This window comes from Phocoena phocoena, chromosome 1 (genome assembly GCF_963924675.1).
Source record: "Phocoena phocoena chromosome 1, mPhoPho1.1, whole genome shotgun sequence".
Classification (NCBI taxonomy): Eukaryota; Metazoa; Chordata; class Mammalia; order Artiodactyla; family Phocoenidae; genus Phocoena; species Phocoena phocoena.
Window position 1 is genome coordinate 56,550,665 of NC_089219.1, and position 6,405 is coordinate 56,557,069.

The following is a 6,405-nucleotide window of genomic DNA, read 5'->3' on the forward strand; positions in this document are numbered from 1 at the left end:
ATTTCCCAAATCAGTGTGTCAAAAATTTTGAGGGGAATTTCCTTGACTTTATATTTCCAAAGTATCAGATATTCAGGGCTTCCCTGGTGGCGCAGCGGTTGAGAGTCTGCCTGCCGATGCAAGGGACACGGGTTCATGCCCCGGTCTGGGAAGATCCCACATGCTGCGGAGCGGCTAGGCCCGTGAGCCATGGCCGCTGAGCCTGCGTGTCCAGAGACTGTGCTCCGCAACGGGAGAGGCCACAGCAGTGAGAGGCCCGCGTACTGCAAAAAAAAAAAAAAAAAAAAAAGTATCAAATATTCCAATGCATGAACATGGTATAGCTCTTCATTCATTTAGATTTCCTTTAATTCGACTAAATAATGTTTTTTTTTTCAGTGTGGAGGTTCATATATAATTTTCTTAGATATATTACTAGATATTGGATGGTTTTTTGATGCTATTATAAGTGATATAATTTAAAAATATTTATTTCCTATTAGTATTGTCAGTATATAGGAATACATTTGGTTTTGTATACAAACCTTATAGTGTTTATAAATATATTGATTAATTATAATTAATAAAAGGTCTGTAGATCCTTTTGGATTTTCTACATCCACAATGACTTAATTTGTGAATAGTGACAGTTTTATTTGTTCTCATACATTCTTTTTTAAAATTTTATTTATTTATTTTTGGCTGTGTTGGGTCTTCATTGCTACATGTGGGCTTTCCCTATTTGCAGTGAGTGGAGGCTACTCTTTGTTGTGGTGCAGAGGCTTCTCATTGCAGTGGCTTCTCTTGTTGTGGAGCGTGGGCTCTAGGTGTGTTGGCTTCAGTAGATGTGGCACGTAGGCTCTGCAGTTGTGGTTTGTGGGCTCTAGAGTGCAGGCTCAGTAGTTGTGGAGCACGGGCTTAGTTGCTCTGCAGCATGTGGGATCTTCCTGGACCAGGGCTCAAACCCATGTCTCCTGCATTGGCAGGAGGATTCTTAACCACTGCACCACCAGGGAAGCCCTGTTCTCATACATTCTTAATCCATTTATTTCTTTTTCTTGTTTTATTTCACTGGCTAGCTCTTCCATTATAATGTTGAATAGAAGTGGTGAGAAGAAGCATCTTTATCTCATTACCAATACTGGGGGGATCTTTCAACAATTTACTGTTAAATATAATATTTTCAGTAGGTTTCTTCTGGCAGTTTCTTTTATCAAGATGAAATATGTAAGAGCTACACCTGATCATAGCAACCTATTTTAAACATAAAGACACAAATAAGCTAAAAGTAAAATGATGAAACAAGTTATATGATGCTAACACTAATTAAAAGAAAGCTGAAGTGCCTATAATAATATCAGACACAGTAGATTTTAAGGCAAAAAAGTAATAAAGACCTAAGCAGAAAACAATGATTATAAACATTCTTTTCTCAGTAAAATCAATACTTAGATGATATGGACAAATTCCTTGAATGACCCAAACTACCAAAGATCCCTCAAGTAGAAGTAGATAATTTAAACATCGTAATAACTATTAAAGAAATTAAATTTGTAGTTAAAAATCTTCACACAAAGAGAATTCCTGGCCCACTTAACTTCACCAGTGAATCCTACCAAATATTTAAGGAATAAATAATACTAATTCTACAGAAATTCCTCAGGAAAAATGAAAGTAGAGGGACTTTTTTCCCTATTCACACAAGAAATAAAACCAGTTTTTCCTGATGCTAAAATCAAGAAAAAGACCTTACGACTAAATAAAACTACAGAATAACATCCTTCCTGAATATAAATTCAAAAATTTCTAATAAAATGTTACCTAGTTATTTCAACAATATATAAAGGAATTATATATCATATCCAAGTGAGATTTATTCCAAACCTGCAAGGTTGCTTTAACATTCTTAAAATGTTATATACACCTCACATATGATCCAGCCATTTCACCCAGAGAAATAAAAGCACATGTTCATACAAAGATTTGCGCACCATTTTTAATATATACCAATGTCTGTAATATATACAGTAACATGGATATATCTTTTTTTATTGAAGTATAGTTGATTTACTATTGTGTTAATTTCTGCTGTACAGCAAAGTGATTCAGTTATACATACATATATATATATATATATATATATATATACATTCTTTTTAAAAATATTCTTTTCCATTATGGTTTGTCACAGGATACTGAATATAGTTCCCTGTGCTATACAGTAGGACCTTGCTGTTTATCCATTCCATACATAACAGCTTATATCTGCTAACCCCAACATATCATTCCATCCCTCCCCCAACTCCCTCCCCCTTTGCAACCATAAGTCTGTTCTCTATATCTGTGATTCTATTTCTGTTTTGTAGATAGGTTCTTTTGTGTCATGTTTTAGGTTCCACATATAAGTGTATCATATGGTATTTGTCCTCTCTTTCTGACTTACTTCACTTTGTATGATGATCTCTATTCGCATCCTAACATGGATGAATCTTAACATAATTTTATTGAGTGAAAAAAACCAGACCCCAACACCACCACCACCACCACCAAAACAAAAAAGGGTATATACCATATAATTTTATTTATTTAAAATTCTGGAAAATTCAAAGTAATTTATGGTTACAGAAAGTAGGACAACGTATGCCTGGGGTCAGTGGGTTGGGGAGGGGTGAGAGGAGGAATTACCAAGGAGCACACTTAGGTCTAAGTTCTTGTCAATAAAACATGAACAGAATAGAAGTATACCACTTCCAGGATGGAAATGTAAGGCCTATTCATAACTCCTCCATTCTCTTCTCCCTTCTAGCTATCTGGAACCCATGACAACTCACTACCCCAGCTATAGATGAAAACAGGGACCTGGAGGATAGTGTATCGCTGAACGGCCAAATGAAATAGAGGCTCAACATTTATCTTGAATATTCCCTCAGACTATTATGTGGGAGGAAAGTAAACTTTAGTCTCCTTTATGGCACTGAATTATTGTTGGATCTTTTTGTTAGAGTAGCTTAGCCTTATTGTATCAAATATTTATTGAATTTTAAATTTCAATGACATTAGTTTTTAACTTCAGGAATCCTTTTACAAATCTTCTAGGCATTTTTATTGTATCTTGTTTTATGCTTATTTTAAAAATCTCAATATCTATTTTTAACATAACTTATTAGTAATTACCTTATATTCGGTAGCTGATAATGTCAATATTTGGAGTCCTAGGTCATCTAAATCTATTGTTATTTCTGTTAACTCTAACTCATAGTGGCTTGTTTACTGTTGCATGTTTTTTAAAATTGTGGAATCTTTTTTTTTTTTTTTTTCGGTACGCGGGCCTCTCACCGCTGTGGCCTCTCCCATTGCGGAGCACAGGCTCCGGACGCGCAGGCCCAGTGGCCATGGCTCACGGGCCCAGCCGCTCCGTGGCACGTAGGATCCTCCCGGACCGGGGCATGAACCCGTGTCCCCTGCATCGGCAGGCGGACTCTCAACCACTACGCCACCAGGGAAGCCCTGTGGAATCATTTTTGATTGAACTTCATTTTTGGAAACGATAAGAGATCTGAGTTAAACATGCTTTCCCTCAGAGTGAATTTGCATCGTCTTCTGAGTCAGGGGCTCTACCAAGCTTTTAGAACTTTAATTTCACCCACCAAACTGTAAATACAAATTGAATTCCAGTCCATGTTCTCATGGGGAGACTTACTAGGGCTATGTTTTTTTTACTAATCAGAGATATAGGAGAGACAGACATATTTCCCTATTGGTTCCCTTGGACAGAAAGAGGGTCCTAGCTTTGTGTGAAGCTCCCAGGTTTAGCCCCCACTGTTTGCAAATACAAAGCCTCAGCCCAGTAGCATATAAGCAGTAACCATTTGATCCTGGGACAGTGTTGTCAGATAAAATACAGGTCACTCGGTTATATATGAATTTAGGATGAACAATGGATAATTTTTTAGTACAAGCATGTCCCATGAAATAATTTTTTTTCACCTAAAATTCAAATTTAACTGGATGTTCTATATTTTTATTTGCTAAATTTAATACCTGAATTTTGATTTTCTTATCTTTCTTGTTTCAGCTCCCTTGTCAAGTTTTTAGACCTTGAGGATTTCATTAACTTTTTGTCCAGCATTAAGTGTTTTGCAGTGGGATGTCTATTTGTTTGAGAATCTCTAGTCTACCCTCCTGTTTAAAGCAGAATCCCCACTTCTGCTTTATGTAATACTTTATTTAGTCTTGGACCTTATCTAATTACTTTAAGGTGTTATATATCTCTGAGTGAGATAAGCTCTTTGATTTAAAAGAATAGTTAGGAGAATTTAAGGAAATAAGTGTTTATTTTTAGGAAATAACCTTAGCCAGATAGATCTTCTATGGTATGTTTCCCAATTATTCTGGGAATAATGGAGCTACAAAAGAATCACTTTATCAACCTTACTATTTCAGACCTAATGTAAATCTCCCAAACTCAAGAAGTTTTTATATGCAAGAATCTTTCCTACTTACTACTTTAGTTGGCTCCAACTGTATGTAAAATCTTTCATCTTTGCAGAACTGATATTATTTGAATGAATGGAGATACTTTAGATTTAATTTTGAAAAATTACGTTCTTAGTTACCTTAGTAGTGAGCCCCTGGGCTCTTAGTCTGCCCCTTTTGATTTCCCTGTGATGATCCATGAGCCCCCACCTATCCGGCCAACTACTTCAGATTAAGATTGGAGCTGGCACTGGAACCGGAACCGGAAGCTTGTCAGCGACCGAGGCAGCTCCAGGAGATGCTAATTTCATGATCTCTGTCCCAACTCCAGGGCAGGTTGTCTTTCAGGCATCTCTTTTTCTGAATATGTGTAGATTCAAGGTCTTCTCTGTATTCTACTCTCTGAATAACAGAGGGAGATAGTTTGATTTGTTTCACTAATCTCCAGCACTCCTATTAGGCAGTTCTATCTGCTTGGATGCATGTCGCCTTTAGTCATGCACCCACCGCTGATACAGTTGTTGGGTATCAGTGTGGAAAGAATTGCCTGTTGTTTCTTCCCTGGGGTAGGGTTGGGAGGAAGCTTAAAAGTAGAAGGTCACTTTGAGTGCTGTGTGCTCTAAAGCCCTCTGTGCCACATAGAATTATCACATTTTTATGCTTCTTAATATCATCAAAACATCAGAGGAAAGGATGATTGTATCTAACAAATGAGGTCATTTAAATAGGAAAATGACGAAAGGAAATGAAAGCCTGGTGAAGTGGATGAGAGGTGCACAGGAGGCAGCTATACTTTCTCAGCTCTGAGGTACTGGATCTGCAGTAGAGGGCACTTGAAGTGAGAAGTGTTCATCATTTTCTCCAGGGCAACTGACCCATTAGAGTCCTTGTAGCAAATTGACTGCCTCAAATTCCCCTTTCAGTAACTTCAGCAATATGTTCTCAGCATTTTCTGGTACAAGCCTATATGCCCTGCGTGCTCTGGTCATGAAGACTGAGCAGAGAAACTTCTCCCAGCTGAGATTTGCAGATAGATTCAATAGCTCCACCAGATGTGTAGGCCAAGCCTGCTGGAGAGTAAGGGGATTAGCAGGTGTTTTGGCCATGGAGAGTATAGCATAGCACAAGAGAGAGAATATTTAGAGAGAAAAATCAGGCTGGGAAGGAGGAGATTCATGCTGTGTAGTACCTGGATGTATAGAAATGCAGGTCAGCCATATCAGCCTTAACTTCATCAGAAATACGCACACTTACAGCTAAAAATAAAAATTCCTTACAGACATGTAATGTTAATCCTATATTAAATAGCTAACATATTATGATCACTACTTTTGAAATCTTACCCAGTTAAAGACTAGCATCTGAAGCACTGGGAGGCATATGCCAGGGAATTTACAAATTGAAAAATGAAGCCATTGGCTTTATAGTAATGGCAAAATGTTAGCTGGAGCTAAACTGTAGCTCTGAATGGCTTGATGTGAATCAGGCCAAGATGGTGTTTTTGTATATTTGTGTTGTCTGCTTTATTACAGCTAGGGTATGCATCAGCTTTCTAGACCAACTCACTTATACCCCTTGTGGCTACCTTAGGAGCTGGCTAGCTAGGTGCATATTCATGAATCATGGCTGGGAAACAAAGAGAGGCAGACTCAGTGCTCACGCCCTCAGTCCTAAGGTGACTATCACAGGTAGTTTTTGAAAGCCTAAATCGAAAGTATAACTATTCGTTTTCTGTAATAATATCTGTTCTGCAAGGATTAAAAAGTTTATGTGTAGTTGGAACCAACTAACATTCTAAATAGGAAACATTATAGCATATAAAAATTTGTTGAGTTTGGGAGATTTATATTAGATCTGAAAAACTGAGGTTGATAAAGTGACTCTTGCAGCTCCAATATCCTCACATACTGGAAAATGAAGAATATTTATTTAGATTATATCCTTCTTTTC